At 46.1% G+C, this 22,036-nt stretch overlaps 1 protein-coding gene across 1 annotated transcript in view; it reads right to left on the minus strand.

Annotated features, from left to right (window-relative positions):
- LOC144763423 (uncharacterized) overlaps positions 1 to 22,036 on the minus strand; it is a 248,452-nt gene that overhangs the window by 221,703 nt on the left and 4,713 nt on the right. The window contains exons 5-7 of the mRNA XM_078649006.1: positions 20,804 to 20,847; positions 17,730 to 17,857; positions 17,465 to 17,587 (exon numbers count right to left, since the gene is read on the minus strand). The gene's annotated coding sequence lies outside the window, so the exon portion shown is untranslated. The remainder of the gene's footprint in view (positions 1 to 17,464; positions 17,588 to 17,729; positions 17,858 to 20,803; positions 20,848 to 22,036) is intronic.

Consider the following 22,036-nt stretch of genomic DNA (forward strand, 5'->3'; position numbering starts at 1 on the left):
TTGCGATTCTCCTATTTACATGACCAGAGAATCTGGATTTCATTAAAGACACGGAGGCTAACATTATGCATTAATCCTTTTAATGCAGCTCTCACACAGCCGCTTACGTCACAAAGGTAAGAACAAGAATTAGGTGACATCACAGTATCCATAAAGGCCAGGTGCCAAGGGAGATCAGCCTCTTTTAAATGCCTCGAGTGACAGGAGAAGTTGAAACGGAGGAACGAAGCTTGAACTTGAAAGAGGAACTGTAGACCATCTTGAATTCCAAGTAGATTCATCAGTTAGAATTGTCTGAAATGGAAAGACGAGGTAAATCAAGGAGAAGGAAGGAAAGTGACTTCATGAGAAGCATGAGCAAAACATCACAATAAGAAAGCATTGTAAAACTGAATAAAAAAATTGTAAACCAGATTAAATAACATTCCCAATTACCCTCAGGGAGGGACGGGAGGGATAATGTTAGCCTCCGTGTCTTTAATGAAATCCAGATTCTCTGGTCATGTAAATAGGAGAATCGCAATTTCATTACAAGACAGGAGGCTACATTATGCATGTTGGTAGCCTTGAATAACTGCATCAGAAACATGTTCAATTGGTTTACAATAGTGATGTGCAAAGGTATAGGCGTTAGACCAATCAGCGGATTTAAGGATAGCATCCAACTTACCACCAGACCAGAAAGACTTGCTGGCCATAGCGCTCCTGAGAGAGTGAGCCTGGAACTTAGACAGGTCAATACCAGCAAGGTTCATAGCAATTTTAACCCACCTAGCGATAGAGCAGGATGAGATGGGTTTAAAGGGACTAACGTAAGAAACTAAAAGTTGATTTGCACCAGGAGGACGAAGGTTAGACATTCTGGAATCGTATTCCTTCATGCAATCAACGAAACATAGTTTTGGGTGAGAATCAAAACGAGGGTAAAAGATGGAGTCAGACATGGTTTTAGTTCTTCTAAATATTTCGAATTTAACACCAAACATGTCGTAACATCTATTAGAGATATCGAGGGCCTTGACATCAGAAACTCTGCGACAAGAGACTAGACATAAGAGAGAGGCGAGCTTAATAGAGAGACATTTCCTGTTAAGGAGAGAACTATTAGGCCATGAACAAAAGAGATCAAGCAATAGTTTAACGTCCCAAACTGATTGATATCTAGGACGAGGGGGTCTCTTAAGACGAATGCTTTTAAGGACTCTGCAGATAATAACGTTTTTACCTACCGTTTTACCATTGACAAGAGCATGGCCGGCTGAAATTGCAGATCTAAAGCAATTAATTGATCTATAGGAGAGGCCATTATCGTAGATTTCAACAAGGAAATTAACAATAGAGACTATAGGAGCCTCCACGGGATCCAGGTTCCTTTCCAAGCACCAACTAGACCATTTCTTCCAGATGTTATTGTATCTGTAATGGGTTCCGGGTGCCCATGACTCTCCGAGGAGAGTGAGAGCAGACGACGAAAGTCCAGACAGTTGGTGAGACTGCCTGACACTTTCCAGGCAAGAAGGTTCAAACTCCCCGAAACGACCAGGTGATGATCCTCTCCGTCTGCGTTTAGGAGGAGGCCCTGAGTCGCGGGAATCAAGAAGGGAACGTCGCAAGAAAGTTCCAGAGCAGTGGGGAACCAGGCTTGAGACGGCCAAAAGGGGGTTATCAGAACGAGGGAGCATTGTTCCTGTCTCACCTTCTGAAGAACCCTCTGAATCATCGCAAAAGGGGGGAAGGCGTAAGGGCGAAGGGGAGCCCAAGGCTGGAGGAAGGCGTTCACAGCTAGAGCACCCGGGTCTGGCATCCAGCTGAAGTACTGGGGAAGTTGGAAGGTCAACCTGCTTGCGAAGAGGTCCACGTCGAAGGGACCCCAGAGAGTGTCCAGGGAATTGAAGATTGCCGCATCGAGTTTCCAGTCGCTGAAATCTAGGAGGAACCTCGAGTTCCAATCCGCTGAGATATTGGATTTCCCCAGGAGGTATTCTGCTCTCAAAGAGATTTTGTGTTCTAGACAGAACATCCATAATTTCTTGGCCAGATCCGAAAGGTCTGCGGACCTCGTGCCACCGAGACGGTTGATGTAAGAGACCGCAGACACGTTGTCCATTTTCAGAAGGACAGATCTGCCCTGAAGTGAGTGTCTGAAACTCATCAAGGCATAAAGCCCAGCGGTTAGCTCTAAAAAATTTATGTGGTGGGAGGACTCGGAAGGGGTCCAAACTCCGCCGGTGTCCTGGTCGAGGAGGCGAGCGCCCCAGCCATGGAGACTGGCATCTGATTCCAAGACGAAGTCTGGGGTGGAACCAAAGATAGCCCTTCCATTCCATGCATTCAAATTGTCCAGCCACCAAGCGAGTTCCAGTCTCGCTGGCTGATCCAGAGAGATCTTGTCCCCATACCAGAGACCGGACCGAGGGCTTGGGCTTTCACCCTCTGGAGGGCACGGTAGTTTAGAGGGCCCGGGAAGATAGCTTGGATCGAAGAGGAAAGAAGACCCAAGAGTCTGGCTAGCTCTCGTAGAGAGAGAGATTGATGTTTGAGGACAAACCTGATTTCTTTTCAGATTTTTGCGATCTTCTTCTTCGGGAGTGAGAGAAGACAGCTTGAGGTGTTCACGGTGAAGCCTAAAAACTCCAGGCATTTTTAGGGAGTCAGGATCGACTTCTCTCTGTTTATGATGAAGCCGAGATCCTCTATCAATTCCATGGAGACCCTGAGGTCTTCTAGGATTTGTTCCTGGGTTTGAGACATGATAAGGATGTCGTCCAAGTAGATAATTAGGCGAACCCCTCTTGCTCTGAGGATCGAAACGATAGCTCTCATGACCTTGGTGAAACACCAAGGGGCGGAAGAGAGACCGAAGGGGAGGGCTCGAAATTGGTAGAGGTGTCCGTCCCAAATAAATTGGAGGAAGGATTGGTGTTCCTTGGCCATAGGGATAGTAAAGTAGGCGTCCTTCAGGTCTAGCTTGACTAGCCAATCTCCTTGGAGAAGAAGGTCCCTGAGGAGATGGATGCCCTCCATCTTGAAGTGGCGATAGACCAGGTATTTGTTCACTTCCCGTAGATTTATGACAGGCCTCCAGCCTTTGTCCTTTTTCTCTACCAAGAAGAGGGTACTTACAAAATTCTTTTGTGACCAAGGGACCTCGATAATGGCTCCCTTTTTCAGCATAGAGGAGACCTCCTCCTTGGCGATAGCTAGGTGTTCCGGGGGGAGGTCCAAGGGTCTTGGAGTCGTGGATTGGTAAGGAATGTCCACGAAATCTATCATGAACCCGCGGACAGTTTGTAGGACCCACGGGTCCTGAGTATAACTTTCCCAGACATGGTAAAACAATTTGAGCCTTCCCCCGACCTTTGGAGGGGAGGGAGGAAGGAGGGCACTTACTTGAGGTGTTGGTATTAGGTGCTCCACGGGAGGGGAAGCCTCTGCCTCGGGAACCACGAGCTCCTCGTTGGGGGTAGAACTGCTTGTTCGAGGGGTAGTATCCTCTTCCTGCACCACCTCTTCCTCTGCCGGAGTTATAGGGCCGGAAGTTGGCACGGCCGAAAGAACGGCCCCTTCTTCCGGCCTGATCAAAAACATTAGATGGGAATACTTTTTTCAGGTTGCTCTGAGCCCTGTCAAGCGCCGTAAAGGTCGCGACGTATCTGCCAATTGACTTGATCATATCTTGCCCAAAGAGTAGGCCATGAGGTTCAGAAGAGGGTTCTTTATCGGCCATGTCCCCGAGTTTGGGGTTAATTCTGTTTAAGACAGTTTTCCTCCTTTCCATGTTGAGGCTCGAATTGGCGTTCCCTAGGAGAACGATGGCCCTCTGGCTCCAACCCCTGATGAGAGCAGTGTCGAGGGGAGTGTCTGAAATATAGGACTCCTCGGCAAGATCAAGGATTTTGGTGAGAGGGCCTAGGATGTCTAGCAGACGGTCCTGGCAGGATTTAAATGCTCTTTCGAGCCCCTTTCTAGGGTCCTTACCCAGTTTAAAGAGAAATTTAATGAGGTCTGGGTCAAGGTTGGGGGTCTGGCAGACCTTATCCTCAATCCATGGTCTCGGGCATTCAGCGCGCATAATGTTCCTTGTATCAATTTCCAAGGAGTTTCTCAACCATTTGGTTATAAACTTGCCAACATGTTCCTGGGGGGACCACTTAGAGCTATTGGGGCGTGAGATGTTGACCGGAGAAAACATTTCTCCCCCTAGGGGGTCAAGGATGGTATCCTTGGAAGAGGAAGGGGGATCTAAATCTGGGAAGGAGTTGGGGTCCGAGTCGGAGAGGTGATCATTAGGATCAAAAATGAACTCGTCGTAGGGTTCCTCCAGGTCAGAGTAGGTATCGGAAAGAGCACTAGCACCGTGACCAGTCGTGCCGCTTAGGACACCTTCCAGAGTTGTACCGCCAAGGGTACCCAACCTAGTTGTGCCGCGAGGGGCACCAATGCCTCTTGGAGCGCTAAGGCTTCCCGAATCCAGGGAGGTGCTTGGACCTCCAAAGTTCCCCGCACGACTATTTATAGTGTGCTTGGTTTTTTTAGGTGCTTTGAGCCTTGCAGGGTCATTGGGGTGTTGCCCAAGGTCGCTGAGGGACCTCTTACGAGACAATACCTCACTGAAGGTATCGAGCATGCATGCTCTCATTTCCTTTTTCAGAAAATTTTTGAAAGCGTCACTATTGTGAGAGGGAGAGGAAGCAGTGGCATCCTCGCTCTCCATATCTGACATTTTGTTTGTTTGGTAAAGGAAAACAGAAGGCTTAACTTGCCTCTTATCTTTGCTCTTTTTTTTATTTTTTTATCTGAGTGAATGGCACGTTTTTTTTTTTTTTTTTTAATGAATGGCACGTTTTTATGCCTGCGCTGGTTATGCCTGGGTGTATTTAGGCAGGGTTGTGGTAGGGTATTGCCGAAGCAGCAGTTTGTCGGTCACGAAAGCCTCGGAGCAACTGACGTGCTCGAGGCAGTGCTGGGAGGAGAGGAATGACCCTTAAGAGGCAGGGGGCGTTGCGCCGCCGCTGCCGAGGGTCATTCCTCTAACGCGGGACACGCGAGGCGGCGCAAGACACCGGGATGGCGTCGGAAGGCAGCGCGAGGAGAAACGGGCAGCCAGGGGGAAAATAGGCAGTGGAAGGTAATCCATTTCAGGATTCAGGCATACTCAAGGGCCGATTCTGTCACGGGAGTAAACGGGGGCCGAGTTTTAGCGGTCGGCGTGCAAGGCGGGTGTGATCGAGTGTACTGGGGGGTACAGGGAAGACACACGGTGCGGGGGAGACAACCAAAAATTGGAAGTCTTGAGGGGTCACAGCAAAGGGGAACACAAACGCAGCAAATGGGAACACACGAGTCCCTATGGGGGTCAGCACGAGCATATATATGTAAGCAAAAGCATAAGCATAAGCAGTACCATAGATATGTATGGGCAATAAGCAGAGATCTAACAAATAAATATCTAACAGCATCAGCAATTATCAATAACGATATCAAGAGTTAACATTAAAAAGGCAAGGAGTAGTAAAGGCAACTTATCTGTTTGAGAGCCGCATTTAAAAGAGGCTGATCTCCCTTGGCACCTGGCCTTTATGGATACTGTGATGTCACCTAATTCTTGTTCTTACCTTTGTGACGTAAGCGGCTGTGTGAGAGCTGCATTAAAAGGATTAATGCATAATGTAGCCTCCTGTCTTGTAATGAAATCCATACTTACTAATTTACACTTCCACAATATTTGTTTTTTTATATTTTTGCTATGACATTCTTGTAACAAATATTTCTGTAATTAATGTTGTTACATACAATCTTTCATGCAACTAGCCTCCATAAGATATATTTTATACTCTATCAATGCATTATTAAATGCTCTGACCTCCTAAACATGAATGCTAGTATGAATAAACAGCAGTACCTTTAACCCTTAATTGAAACTAAGGAGAACTGCCGCACATCCCTCATCTAGATATTCCTAATCATGTCTAGCTCATGGAGCTCCTGTGGTGATCTAATTGCCCCTGTATCTCTGAAAAGAATGTGCAAAATCAGAAATTTCCTGAATTTAGATAATCTGGTAGAGACTATCACAATGTTTACAAATGTGTTATTTAGAAGCATCTACTTTTCTAACTCCACAAAAATATTTGAAATGGTGGAGAACTAGTCCTGCCAACTTAAATGCAGATAAACATGTGATTAGTTTAGGGGTCAAAACATATTCTAAAACATCTGAGAATAGCACTTATCTCTTGAACCTTGGGCTACTAAGTAATTAGAGCCCAGAACCGCACAGAGACGGCAACTCACCCCTCAACACCTCCACACTCTCGCCACTGAATCGTACGCCCTCGAGAGAGACAAAACAAAATGCCTCATTCAGCATGGAAAGTCAACTTGAATTACTATCTCCACTGAACTATATATCCACGATCGGCATAACCGATCGCTTAACTACTTGGAAAAACCACTCTATAAGGTATCGAAGGGTATCAATAACATCCTTAGGATTCTTGAAACCTGCCCTGCATACGATTGACACTCAAATTGAACCTTCTCCAACATCACCAGCTAACCCCTACATTTATATCAGAACCAGATGAACAGCTGGCACACAACTTCCCTCATTTACCAATTTCACAGGCCGAAAGATCGTGACCCACAATGTTCCTAAGGGAGTTGACAGATGTAGAGAAAACATACAACCCTACAACATCCCTGGACACCCCACCTTCAAGATACAGGTGATCTATGAAGTAGGCAGAAATCGTAACCCTCCTTGGTTTGCCAGGCCACCAGCACATTATATCAAAATACCTATGGCACCCTTCTCCATGAAGACCAGAAGCAGCAGTAATACAAACTGCATGCTCAGAAACTGTAGATCGGCGATCAAGCGTGCAACAGAGCTGGTAAAAACAATCCTGAACTACGACATTGACATCACATTCAATCTTCCGATCCTATCCTCGACCTTATTATTATTATTATTCAATTTGTAATGCATGCAGCTACCCCAGAGTGTTTACCTGTACCGGAGAGAGCACAGTTCTGATGCAATAAGCTAAAATAACCAGATTTTCAGACCCTTACGAAAGCTCAGGAGTGAATTACAATTCCTTAAAGCTGAGGGGAGAGAGTTCCACAGTTTAGGGCCTAGATTTTCAAAGGAGCAGACTTTCATGCGGATTAGACGAAACCTCAGTACAGAGAGCAGTGTTTGATTTAAAGATGTCAAGGAGCAGGCGGCTGGTAGGGAGCCACTAGTTTCTGAAAGTAGTTAGGTCCTAAGCCATAGTTAGGGCCAGACTGGCCATAGCGGGTGGCTGCCTAGTGGGCCAGAGGTGTGAGAGCTGATTTTGGACCGGAGAGGGCCGTTTTTGTTTCAGGGGCCAATTTTCCAGCAGTGCTGCAAATACAGCCCCCTGTTGCAAAAGCGTAGTTGCAGTGTTTCCCACCAGCACCGCAGAATTCCCCCCCCCCCCCCACACCCCCACCCTGGGCAAGTCCGACAAAATTGCCAGGGCTGGTTTGTGTTCCCAGTTAGGCCCTGGCCATGTTTGGCTTTAAACACAAAGCACAATGCTTTAAACTCAATGCGCTTGATGATCCTCAACCAATGCAATTCCAGTACCAGATGGGAGAATGAGGCAGATTTTGGTAAGTGGAAGAGCAGCCTAGCTGCATCATTTTGCACCACCCGAAGGTCGCTGAATCAAGAATCATGTCAGCAGCTAGTACAACATGTTACAATAGTCCAGTCTGGATATGATTAGGGCCTGGATTACCGTTTTTTGCGCTGCTAAAGGGATCAGCCAAATAATCTTTTTCAGCCATCTGAGAACTGCCAAGCAAGTAGTAGCCATGATTTCATAGAGAGATTATCATCCAGGATAATACCCAGATTGTTTGCCAGAGGATGCGGGGGGTAGGGTCCTCAGGTGTCCCAAATCCAACAGAGAGGCGTTCTTACCCACAATCATGACTCTTGTGTTATCCCCATTAGGCTTGAGGGAGTTTGTGTTCATCCATGTCAAAATGATGATCAAGCCCAGGTTCACAAGGAGTCAGTTCAGTGCCGACGACAAAGAGATAACAATCTGAGTATCGTAGCTACATGAAACAAGCATTGAAAATGCAATAGGTCTCGCAATAGAAGAGTTTGACATTTTTCGTTTTGCAAATGGATGAGTGGCGTTGCGTGGATGAGTGGCGTTGCGTGTGTGAGTGGCGTTGCGTGTGTGAGTGGCGTTGCGTGTGTGAGTGGCGTTGCGTGGCTGAGTGGCGTTGCGTGTGTGTGTGGCGTTGCGTGGCTGAGTGGCGTTGCGTGGCTGAGTGGCGTTGCGTGGCTGAGTGGCGTTGCATTGGCATAGCCAATAGGTCTCGCTTTTGGGATCTTATAGGTATTTAGCTATGCAGCACAATATCCTTGGTGCAACAACATTAACTGTTGCATGGTTAAACACTTATAAGGTCCCAAAGGCGAGACCTATTGGCTATGCTAATGCGTATTGTGTTTAACAGCCCATGTGTATTTATCTGTGTACTGGGGAGTGCACGAGTATGTCTGTATGACTGTCTCTGTGTGGGTGCGTGCCTGCGACTGTGTCTGTGTATGTTAGCTTGCATGCCTGAGCTCGTGTTTAAGGGTATGTGCTCACGGATGATTTGAAAGCCTGTGAAGGTACACGGCCCAGGGGTTGGCAAAGCCTGAAGCTGGGTGCTATGGAGTGCTTTTGAACTCTGAGGCGTTTGCTACTGTATGCCCAGCAAAACAACTTCCAAAATCCACCAGCCGCCACTGCCACAACCCCTGGCATTCAGCCCTTCATTGAGGAGCGAGGCTTCTTGGAGGGCAGTGTGCTGGGGTGTAAAACGCCAAAGGAATCCACAGATGGACAGAAAGTATACACTGGTACTGTTAAGGGCAGATCCAGTTAGAGACGCAAATGTAACTAGTCCTGAAAGGGAGTTGTAGTCTGAAGGATGCAGGTGCAAGCAAACTATTGTATGCCACTTGTGTACTAAGGACCAGCATATTAAAAATTAAAGTATAAAAAGTGCTTTCCTGGTCGTTGGGTGGGTGCTGTAGAGCATGTATATGCTTGTTGGCCCCCTCAGCACTTTTGATGTTCCTGTGATATTTCGCTAACCTATCTCGGAGCCTTCTCTTTTATGGCTGGTTACATTTTCATGCTTTTAACTAAAAGCGCACAAATTTTATTGGGAGTATTGTGTTTTGAATGCGACGAGGTTAAATCACAACCTAACCAAGCACTCCTTGTTCAAAGTTACAATTCTACACTGTAACCTAAACATTGTATAAAGGCAACTGCAACAAACACTGGCAAAGTCAATAGGTATCATCGTTGTGACTTATTGGCTTTGGCAATGGTTGAATACCACACTGTGCAGCATCATTGAAGCTGTGCAGCATGGCTGAAGTAAAACAAAAAACTTTTACATAGCAGTCTGCATCCTCTCTACAAAAATTTTTTTTTTTTAGTTACTGTAGAAATTCAAATCAATAACTAAAAACAAAACACTTTTTTTAATTGGGTGTAAATGGAGAGGAAGCAACAGGAGCAGAAGTAATGGGGTGAAGCAACAGGGGGATCAGACTCAATATGGGGGCTGGTGTGGTCACTGAAGCAACATGGGCAGGGCAGACGGGCACGCAAGTAGCACAGGGAAGGCGGGGGACATGGATTCAACAAGTGGAGGGTGACACAAGGAAGCAACACACGGGAGGGCAGGGGGGCACAGAACGACAGGGGAGGGTGGAAGCAACATGGAGAAGTATACGGGCAAGTGCAACATGGAATGGGGTGGGGAGGCGCACACGGGAACAAGCAGCAGCACGAGAGGAGAGATACACAATGGAGAATGCTAAAACAAGGAAGAATGCAGGCTTTCTGCAGCGGATAGCTGGAAGGAAAGGCACATACTATAAATAACATAATACAAATAAAATCAAAATATCAAGCAATCAGTGTCTTCAGTTCCCAAGCTCACAAAAACAAGCATTGGCTGCGCGGCCGTGAAAGTGACGCAACCGCGAAAGTGAAACTGGCGTTCAGAACAAGCAGTAAATGGAATAGGGTCCTCTCTATTCACCCCCTTTGATCGGCGTCTTTATTTTCCCGTGGCAGTCATGTAAATAAACAAGTGATTGTAAATAGAGCAGAGGCTTGTTCCTGTGAAGCAGCCAGCATGAGGAGCCGTTGGGTGGAACTTCAGCAGGTCGCAAATTCCATGACTAGGCTGCGATGCCCAGATTGGGTGAAAGGGCTACCGCGTTCTGTTCTCGAGGCTTCTCATAACAAAAGACCATGCAGTGCCCCAAGCTGCACATCCGAGATTGTGAGTTTAATTAAATTGCCAATCCCTGCATGTTGGTTTTACTGTGTTGTGTACTGCTATTTGCAGACGTCCCTTACAGTCAAGTGATTACAAGTAGAGCAAGGGGGGGATTTTACATGAAGCAGCCTGCTGGAAGAGCCGGTGAGGCGGGCTTCGGTGGGACGCAAATTCCACAATAGGGTGCAAAGGCCAGACCGGGAGGAGTTGCCATCGCACGCTGTTCTTGAGGCTTCCCATGCCAGAGTCCTTGAATGCTGAAAAGAAACTGTGGGGCTCGTTGCTGAGCTAATAAAAAGGTGCGCAATGATGAGCAATGAAAATGAGCCCTGCAACAAAATTTCCAGCCCTATTTTCACTTGCGCTCAAAATGATGTGAAAGAGCAGCAGGGGAGAGGGCGTGAAAGAGCAGCAGGGGAGGGGGCGTGAAAGAGCAGCAGGGGAGGGGGTGGAGAGGAGGCTCTGAGGGAGAGTGACGACTAAAGGCCGAGAAATAAATGCACAAGGCGGGCAGGGGAGGGGGCGGAGCGGGGAGAGCGGCATGTGGGTGTTAAGAAGCCGGGCCTTTGAAGTGAAGCTAAGCTTCACTTCAAAAGGTGTCGGAGGAATGCGGCTGACGGTGATTGCGGCTGTGCACGCGCTTTTAAGCTCAATGCACATGCGCATTGAGCTTAAAAGTCACAGGCACTGCAAGGAATCGCCACGATTCCTTGCTGCTTAGTTAAAAGTTGTTTACGCCGCAATAGGCTCGCAAGCTCGATGCGCATGCGCATCGACAGGCGAGACCTAAAAAGGGTAAGTCCGCAGCTGTCCACTAAGATGTTAAATAGAAGAGGGCTCAAAGCAGAGCCCTGTGGTACTCCTGAGGTCAGGGCTTTTAGCTTAGAGCACACATTGGCCAAAAAGACCTGAAATATCCGGTCTATTAAGAAGGAACCAAGCCATCCCAGTGCTGAATCATCCAGACCCAATGCCTCCACTCTAGCTAACAAGATCGAATAGGATACTGTGTTATCAAAATCCACACTCAAATCCAGTAAAATGAGTGTGGCAGTGCTGCCACCACCTAGATGTTCTCTTAGATGCTCAGTGATACCCAAAAGGGTGGACTGCGTGCTATGTTCAGCCCTAAAGCCTAATTGCGAGGGATGGACAACATTTTGGGTCTCAACATACGAGGTGAGTTGGTCATTCACATGTTTCTCCAATATTTTGGAAAATACTAGTAGCAGAGAGATGGGACAAAAGTTAGAGAAATTGAAGGAACCCAAGTGATGTTTTTTTAGGAGCGGAAGGACCAGAGCATGCTTCCATCTCCGAGGCACAAACCCTTCTCTCAATGAAAAGTTGAGAAGGTCCTGTATCATAGTTAGGAAGGTCGTGTCCAGTAATTTGAGTTTGTCAGGAGGTTCAGGGTCAAGAGGGGAGACCGATTTAATAGATTGAAAAGTATCTAACAGAGATGTTAGATCCTGGGGAGACCATTTACTTAATTTAGTATCACTCACTTCCTTGGGTACCTGGTGATTAGCATGCGCTATCACTCTGTTTAAAGTATTCTTGTCTGATTCAGGAACTGTCTCTGTTGAATCTTTAGTCAACTGCAAGTGAATGTTTTCGACCTTTTGAATAAAGAAGGTGGCTAACTCATCGCATTGGCACAGTAAAAGAAGGGGAAGGAGGGAAATTGAACTGACGTCTGATTGTTTTTTCACCACTTTGAAGAGTGTCTTATGGCAATTTTGCACATTCATGATTTTTTTCAGTGTAATAAGTACCCAGAGTGGACTTAAAGCAGTCATGATAGCCTTTTAGAGAATCCTCATAAATAATCTTGCAGTCTTCTGCAAACAATTTCCTCCTTTGTCTTTCTAATACTTTGCAGCATTTCATTTCTGCTTTAGGTGCATCATTAAACCAAGGGGCTGGCGGGTGATTTCCGCCTACACGCTTAATAGTAGTTGGCAGATTAGAATCAATGGCCTCAGTGAGCAAGTGACGAATTTGGTCTTAATCTAAATTGATCTGTTGTTGTAGAGTAAGTTTGGTATAAAGCAGTTGCTCATTCAGTGCTGCAATATTGAGTTTAGGCCAATATCTGGACTCTGATTGCAATTTTAGCCACGCTGTGGAAAGGAAAGAAACGGTCTTCACCATGAAAGGGACAGCAAAGTCGTCAGACTAGCAAAGTGGAAGGGAAGGCTCCGTCTTTAAGTCCTTTATATTTGAAAAAATAGGATCTAAAAGATGCCTAGCCACATGAGTGGGCAGTGAGTTAGTAAGTGCCACATTAAGTGCATTTAGATCCTCAATCAAAGAAGCGCTTTGAGTGCTCTTTCAGTCATCTAAATGAAGATTTAGGTTCCTAAGTATCATAAAATTTGCAGTTTGCAAAATGTGGGTAGCCAGTAGATCAGGTTGAGAGCCGCACCATTTGTAAAGAAAAATGCTTCACAATCATTGATCAAAAAATCTTCAATTTTACAGTAGTTCTCCTTCTTAAAAATAAAAGCAATGTCTCCACCTACCTGGGCTTGCCTATCTATCCTTACTATGGAACAATTGGCAGGTAGTGCCATAATGATATCCGGCAAGGACCCAGCATGTAGCCAAGTGTCGTTAAGAAATAGGGCATCAGGGTAGTAGGTGCAACATCACTATGACAGAAACAGACTCCTTCTCCTTCCCATCATTTGAATATCTCAGCACTAGCATAACACCTAAAGGCAATACAGTAACAAAATGTCACCTCCTTTTTCACTCACCAGGAATCACGCTCCCCCTTCAGCGAAGAACTGTCAGATCTAAGAATGCATTGCACCCTCTCTAACACAACAACATAACACTAGGAGACCTCAACCTCCATTGAAATGACGAGAAGAACACACTACTCCAATCTTTAAGCTAACTCTTAGTCAGCAAAGATCTTTCCCAATATTTCAAAGGCCAAACCCACAACAGAAGCTCAACCTTAGACGCCATCATAGCCCAAATCAATTCAATAACCATAGACAACATCCTGCCAGTCGACTGGTCAGATCACCACATCATCCTGTATCACCTGAACCAAACAGAAGTACCTCCAAACCAATCTCGGAACACTCTCCAATGGTCCAGAAACATCAATCAGATACCCATTTCCGATCGGGAAGAAAGAACGATGTCCCCCCCTCCCACAGGCATCTTTACCAATGACAAGCTTATAACCCGCTACAATTCGACAATGAAAGCCATCCTAGACAAAGTAGGCTAATGAATCTAAAAAAGATCAGATTCCTCAACTCGGAAAGAAGACAACTAAGAGCTGCAGAAAGACTCTAGTTCTCAACCCACCTATATCAGCTGAAAAGGGAATGCAGGAGATGCAAAAATCCCATACTAACAGAGAAAGCCACCTTCTTCCGCAGTCCATGAAGAGCTTTTCAGCATCATCAAATAGCATACCTACTAAAGAAGCCCCTCTTGTCTCCAAAGAGGGATGCAACAACTTTGCCAAATTCTTCAACAACAAAAATTATGAAGATCGAACTCTCTCTAGGCTGTTAAATGCATATGTCCACTGGCAATCCCTCACACACCACAGAGGTTAGCAACTCCTCTACCTACCCACCAATAGGTAGGTAGTGGCTTCTCTACCTTTGACCACTGGACTTTACCAACACACAAGGTCCTACACAGCACCCAGGAGTTGGAAGACTTTCCATCCACCCACGGAAGAAGACATCTACAAGGTGATTGCAAAATCCAAACTCTCCCCATACTAGGCAGACCCTCTTCCAGCCTCCCTGGCTAAAAGTCTCAACCACACTATAACACCTCTCTGGACCAAGATAATAAACAGCTGTCACATCAAGGAGGGCCAAGTCACGCCCCTGCTCAAAAAACAGAGGGGCAAACCCGGATGACCGCAACAATTTCATGCCTGTTTCCAACCTCCCCTTCCTGGCAAAAACTCTTGAGAAGTGTTTTCTCTCCCAATTCACCAAATACATTGACAGCAACAACCTGTTTGATTCCACCAAACCGAGTTCAGGAAGGGAGAAAGCATGGAAACAGCTATGATGAATATAACAGATGATATACATAATTCTCTGGATGTAGATAAATTCTGCCTGCTCATCCTCCTTGACTTATCAGTGGCCTTCGACACAGTCGACTACAAGCTACTTTTGAACTCACTACAACAATGGAGCAGATGGCACGGTTCTGAAGAGGTTATCATCATTTCTACATAACCGATCTCAAATAAAAAAAATAAACAACTGAGCTTCCACTGCTTATGCCATCACCCAAGGCGTTCTGCAAGGCTCTGTACTCTCACCTTCACTCTTCAATATCTACATGGAACCCATCACCGTAATACTTAAAAAAGCAAACATTGCCTACCACCTATATGCGGATGACACCCAATTATACTCGGAAATATCCTCTTTAGATGACATACGCCAGCTGAATGTCACTCTCACACAAGTCCAAAACTGGCTGACACACAACCACCTTAAACTTAGCAAAAAAAGACAGAAATCCTCCTTTTGTCCAATCACAGCCAGCTCCCCCAGAAATAAGAATCGCTAAATAATCTAGATGCCCTGAAATACAAATGGACTCTGGCAGACTCCACTAAATATCTGGGGATCACCCTGGACTCAAATCAGAACATGAGCACTCACATAAAGTAAATAGCAAAGGGTGCCTTCTACAACCTACAATTCCTTAACAAAATTAGGCGCTTCCTCCCACCAAATGACCTAAAAACTTCCATACAAGCTCTGGTACTATCCAGACTGTACTACGGAAACTCCACCCTCACAGGCATCCCGAAATCTCACTTAGCCCCTCTGAGAGTCACTCTTATTGCAGCGGCAAGGATGGTCACAGTAGTAAGGAGATTCTACCACATCTCACAACTAATCAATAGTCTAAAGTGGATACGTATCGAAGCATGATGTTGCTTCAAGACTGTCTGCCAGTGCCTTACCCACAATGTTGTGCACATTGGTAAACCAGCATACCTTGCTTCCAAACTCACAAAGGCAGGCTAAACATAAAATTTAAGAAGGTCCAATACACTTCTCCTCATCCCCCTAAAAAACATAAACAGAAAGGCCTCTCTCGCTCTGTTGGACTTGGCCCTTCTGGCAGGTTCACCCCTAAACTTTTTGCTTTTAATTGTGACATGGTGTTAGTGATTTTTTGCTTCTGTGCACTTTACCACAGTGTCCCAGGGTAAAGTGCGTGCGTGTGGTAAGGTTGGCCTGCCCTCCCATAGGAATGCATGGGGAATGTATGTGTCCATGTTAGTTCCTGATGTGTGGGGAGTGCAGGCTCGAGTTTGGTATGCGCGGACTTGTGTGATTAAATGCTGCGTGATGATGTGTGCGGCGTTAATGTGTCTAGTGTGGAAGTGCCACTTCTAGAAGTTGGCATGTCTGTGCAATTTATGTGCATTGGCTGTCTGGCTGGTGATTGGCTGGAGCTGGCTGGTGTGCCAGGCTCCATGAGTAAGGATGGGTCTGCCCCGGTGGTGAATGGGAGATCTGCATGTTGATGGACGGGGAGGAGTGAGCCTGGGACCTGAATAGGGCTGAGCTTTCCCGACACAATGCTGGCTCTGCCCCCTGTGGTGCGACTGATGACCCTACCATCCTATGAATAGGCAGAGGGGCTGAGCAAAACAAAGTGCTCAGGAACCAGTTGCATCTGGTTCGCCCCTTGCCTGCACCTTTGTAGACAAATGATTCCTTAGTATAAGAAGGGGCTGTGACCCCATACAAAAGGTTCTCTTCCTGATACTCACTTGAAGGGGGCCTGCTGCTGCTGGGCACCAGGAGGACCGCCACTGGGACTGCCTCCCTGCCTGGAGGGCCCTGTGAGCTGGCCCCTGGGCCCAGCCTTTGCCCCCCCTGACTTTCCACAGGACTTGCCCTGGACTTTTGTGCATCAAGCGCCTGGGAGCGCTTTATTTTCCTCGCAGCGCCTGGGGGCGCTTGACTTGCCCCAGGAGGCTCTCTGCAGCGTCGCGCTGCTGGGGAAGAGAGAGGATCCACCTTGTTGCTGATTTGCGGCGCGGGTGCCACCCCGCACTGCCTGCCGCTTATTTTGCGCATTCTTATTATAATCAAAGTAGGTGCCCACCCTGCAGAATTGCCGCTATTTTTGCATTGCCTTCACTTAAATCTAAAGAGGGTGCCTACCCCTCGTTTGCCCCGAAGACTTCACCGCCGCCGGCCCGGGACACCCCCGTGAAGTGATTCCCCGGGCTGCGCTGTGATTGGCTGCCGGCCCGAGGAGATCCGGAAGCCCCGCCCCTGCAGCCGCGGGACGAGGAGAAGGCCCCGGAGAAGAAGCAGGAAGCGGCGGGAGCCTACCCCGTGCTCCTGCGTATGCCCAGGAAACCGCAAGCAGTCTTGCCATCAGGAGGGGGCTCCCCGTGGAGAGAGGAGAGCCCCAGCAACCCGACCGGTGAGTGGGGGGCCTGGGATGTTGTTGCTGGGGGTACGTGCGCAAATAATTAACTTACCTTGCCTCCGGAATAAGCCTTACTTCTTGCGGCACGTTGCCTAGAGGGTGAGTAGGGGTTATCTTTGGTGTGTAACTCCCTTGCCCTGACTAGAGTGGTGGTTTCTGCCTGGCTTCGGCGCAAGCCTTAGCCAACCGGAAATCCCATTTCTAACACGCTCCTTCTCAGGCAATGCCCCTAAAGTCTAGAAGTCTCTCCCAGTAAATATCAGAACTAACTCTTCCTTTATGAGTTTCAAAAGACAACTGAAATAATTCTTGCTCATTCAACACCTCACCAATCCAGGATATAACCTCTAACTCACTCTGGAACTACCACCTAATTCTATCTTGTTTTCACCAAGGACTATACACTGACTTGACTCTCGTTAATCTAAGTATATTGTATTGTTACTGACTGATAATGCCTTGACAATGATGTAAAGTGCTCTGATACCCTCAGGTCTAGCCAGCGCTATTCAAAACTCTTTATGAAATAAACTGTTAGACTTCGACAGTGCTACAAACAAGCCCTAGTTTAGTTGAATCCAGCTTGTAACAGGCGTTATGCTTTTCCCTCATATCAGTCCACACCTGTCACAACTTGCTTCAGGCAACGTACCGGCTGCTGCAGGTACTTTAAGGAGGTTTGAGAGATGCACACAATATTCTTGAAGTCAATTGTCTCGCGCTGGAGGATGAGGAGAAGTATTTCCAACACTGCCAGTCTTTGCTACCATACGAGCTGAGATAAGAAAGAAATATAGTTTTAAACATGACTGCTCATATCAAGTGTAATAAACCCACTTCCTCACTTACCATTGCCTTCCCTCACCCTCTGCAAGTGGAGGTGGTAGGCAGAGCTGTACTCGCATGAGAAGACTTACTTTCTTAGAACACTCCAAATAGCAAGAACAGGAGAAAGCCATTTTATCTGGGTAGCTCGTAACACAGAAATCCAGTATTCGTAGGATTGTGGGTCTGTCCATCTCTTTCAGATACTTCATCTTTGGAACTGTGGCAAAATACAGAAAAAAATAAACATGCTGAATTCCCCCCAAAAAAAGATGTTTTTATCCACCAGAATTTTTAAATCGATTTATCTCTCCAGAAAAGTATTTTATTTTAAGACTCTTAACTTAAGACACGCAACACACAATGAAATACTCAATTTTCAATCTGTGAAATAGCAAGAGGATGGTTTTGTCAGGAAGTCTTACACTTGGACCATAGTCGTGCATATTTAGAAAGCCTCATGTACCTAGTAAGGCTCTCTTACAATAGTGCATTCAAAGTGCGCTCATGCACTATAGGTGCAACTGAATGTTGAGCAAGCACCCTGTTCTTTTGTCCTGCTGGGCTTCCTTGGTTTTTCACAACCAAACTCCCAAATCATGACTTAATTAGAGGAAAACTAAAAATATGTGGCTCTGATGTCCAACTATTTTCCTCTCTGCATCAGGCCATTGTTTCCTTTTCTTGCCTGAATAAACATGCCTTAAAGGATCTATATTAACTGCGTTGATATCTACTAGATCAATTCTGCGGCTTTAAGGGCTTCCAACTGCTGAGAAGGGAAGGGCAGATAGGTGCAATTTACAGCTTGAAGCATAAGAGATACATTGATCTACTATGTACAAGACATTTCACTCTATAGTTCATCAACCTGGTAGAAAGTGCTTAAGGTAAAGAAAACATTTCCAATATCAGAGAAGGTTGAGACTTTACACAGCTCCAGCCATGTAGCTGGTAACTGCGTAGAACACATTTTCCTGATAAGTTCTGACATTTTAATACCTTAACCAAGACAGGCTGGCCAAGAGGGACATCTTACACAATGCATCATGTTGGAGGGGATGTGGTTGTCTGGTATCTTGATAAACACTTTCCCAGAATATTCCCTTTATCTGCCTTATTTGAAGACACTGTAGGCTTCAGGGTTTGAACACACTGTAGAATGGTCATCTAAGGTTAGTCATCATGTTGGTACAGATCTCTAGGGCCTGTGAACAAGTTTGAAAAGTATTACCTTTGTCTCAGGCGTCAGAGAACCCGTATTATACTGCAAGCTCATTGAATTGCTAGGTCCCTCCTTTTGAGGATTCTAATTTTAAAGTCAAAGCTCCTAAAGGCAGGGAAGGTACACATAACTGTTTGCAGGTAGCAGATGAGAGTTATGCTGCTTCAACACTGCCGATGCCTTCTGAAGGTCTCTGGCTCCAAAGACAGATATACAATTTCAGGTGGATATTATGGCCCATGAGACACAGTTTCTTGCACTTGTGGTTTTACATGAGGGATGGCACCAGGCAGAGTCTTCAAACTCATAAGACTTGCAGCTGAAGAACCCAGGCTTGGTGGAGCAGGCATAAGGTCAGGGTGGATGCCTATAGGCACCAATGCATAGCAGGGGTCATCAGCACCACCATCAGAGTGTCACAGCCCTCATGTACAGAATTGGTGCCTCGAAGGGGTACACACAGACAATGGGTGTAGTCTTCACACTGACAGCTAGTGGTTCACCTTAATGCACCTCCATTTTCTAGCTTTCCCTATGCTTACTTGTCGCAATCTTGGTCGGGCTAGGCAATGGATAGAGACCCCAAGCCTCAGTATTGTCTTTGAACAAGGATTCTGACTGTGGTGTACTGTGCAGCTTGATTTGAACTCTGGGCTGAAGGAAGTCATACTTTCTACTTTTCGGGAAGTCTTTCTCCTTCTCTACTTCGTGTTGCAGCAGAAACAAAGCATTCACCTCAACTCTACAGTATGTTCCCTACTCCTTTAAGGGTGGCATTCAAGTTATCTTGCTTCTAGTCTCACCAAGTATGCACCTTTGGTGATGGGCATAGGCTAACCTACTGGAACCAGTTTGGGCTACAGAAGGTTAACACAAAGGAACTTCAATGCAGTGTTAAAGTTTGTAATTTGAACTGAGGCACATACACCTGGCTCTACCATGGTTTCTTCGTTGAGTTTGGGTATAAATGGTAGAACAGTGCAGAGGGGAGGGATGGAAAAGGGGAGACAGCAACTCCAACTACCAGTAAACAGTGTGGATCATCCTATAGACTTAAGGGCTTTATATAGACCCATATTGAGAGGTTTTTCACCACTTATGTACCTAATGAGTAATCACACTAACAATTAGAGGAATGAGGAGACCCAAACATGAAAGGCTGTACAAATGTACATAGGAATAGCTTGTAGGCATTCCCTCCACTGGGGTGCACCCCATGACTATTAATCAGCTATCACAAACCAGTGTCATAGCCAGGTCATAGAAACAGTCATCACCCAAAGGATTCTAGCACTGTGCTGGTGAGCAACATCCAAATCCAAAAACACCTCTCAGCGGACTTTCCTCACAAGTCTCCTGCATAAGAAATCATACCGGGTCAGGGAGTTTCAACCCTACCCACATGAAACCCTAACAAAACCTCTCAAGAGAATGCCTTTGACTGTTACCTGACAGGGAAAAGAATCCTTTTGTACTGGTGAAGATTACAGAAGATTCCCTTTTAGAGTGGGTTGAATCACTTGACATAGGTTACCGGTTATGATAAAGTTCCTATACCTTCGAGCAGGAGAAAAGATGTTCCATAATGTTTGGTGGCAATTAATTTCCAATTCTTCAAAGTGTGTGCAGAGGTTCCATGTTACAAATTGTAATTGCGTTTATTGATCTTCAGTTTCCTTTAACTAGATGCTTTATGTTGGAAGTTTTAACATCATATATTGGGGAGATTTAGTTAAGCTAACCACTGGCATTTAGTGCCAGTGAAAGTTTCTTCTGCACAAGGTGCTGGAATTGTAATGTTTGATTAAACGTTTACTCCCTGATCGCATTGTTTTTATTGGTCATCACCAATGGATTACAGGCTTGAATATCTATTCATAGCTTATCAAAGCTCAGTCTAGTTTAAACTAATTGCAAGGAAGAAAAAAAGATTGATCTTACGTCTATCCTGGACCATGCGGGAATTACATTGGGAAAAACAGCACCTTTTTGGAAACATTGGAGAGAAAAGTGGTTACCTTTTCATACATAGAACTAATGTTCATACATTGTTATTAATTAGCACTCGTATAGGTCAAAATCTGCCAATAGTATGACATTGCAGTGTCTTTCATTGGTCTAAACTACCAAAAGGTTACATTTCTGCACCTCATTGTTTGCTTTTAGAAGGTAGCATCTATTCTTTGCAACCAGTACTTGCTCTCAGTTAGTCTTCAGGTTAAAATCAAGGCTCCCACGTAAATCTAAAGAGGGTGCCTACCCCTCGTTTGCCCCAAAGACTTCACCGCCGCCGGCCCGGGACACCCCTGTGACGTCATTCCCCGGGCCGCGCTGTGATTGGCTGCCGGCCCGAGGAGATCCGGAAGCCCCGCCCCCGCAGCCGCGGGACGAGGAGAAGGCCCCGGAGAAGAAGCAGGAAGCAGCGGGAGCCTACCCCGTGCTCCTGCGTATGCCCAGGAAAGCGCAAGCAGTCTTGCCGTCAGGAGGGGGCTCCCCGTGGAGAGAGGAGAGCCCCAGCAACCCGACCGGTGAGTGGGGGGCCTGGGATGTTGTTGCTGGGGGTGCGTGCGCAAATAATTAACTTACCTTGCCTCCGGGATAAGCCTTACTTCTTGCGGCACGTTGCCTAGAGGGTGAGTAGGGGTTATCTTTGGCGTGTAACTCCCTTGCCCTGACTAGAGTGGTGGTTTCTGCCTGGCTTCGGCGCAAGCCTTAGCCAACCGGAAATCCCATTTCTAACACGCTCCTTCTCAGGCAATGCCCCTAAAATCTAGAAGTCTCTCCCAGTAAATATCAGAACTAACTCTTCCTTTATGAGTTTCAAAAGACAACTGAAATAATTCTTGCTCATTCAACACCTCAACAATCCAGGATATAACCTCTAACTCACTTTGGAACTACCACCTAATTCTATCTTGTTTTCACCAAGGACTATACACTGACTTGCCTCTCGTTAATCTAAGTATATTGTATTGTTACTGACTGATAATGCCTTGACAATGATGTAAAGTGCTCTGATACCCTCAGGTCTAGCCAGCGCTATTCAAAACTCTTTTGAAATAAACTGTTAGACTTGGACAGTGCTACAAACAAGCCCTAGTTTAGTTGAATCCAGCTTGTAACAGGCGTTATGCTTTTCCCTCATATCAGTCCACACCTGTCACAACTTGCTTC

This window comes from Lissotriton helveticus, chromosome 6 (genome assembly GCF_964261635.1).
Source record: "Lissotriton helveticus chromosome 6, aLisHel1.1, whole genome shotgun sequence".
Taxonomy (NCBI): domain Eukaryota; kingdom Metazoa; phylum Chordata; class Amphibia; order Caudata; family Salamandridae; genus Lissotriton; species Lissotriton helveticus.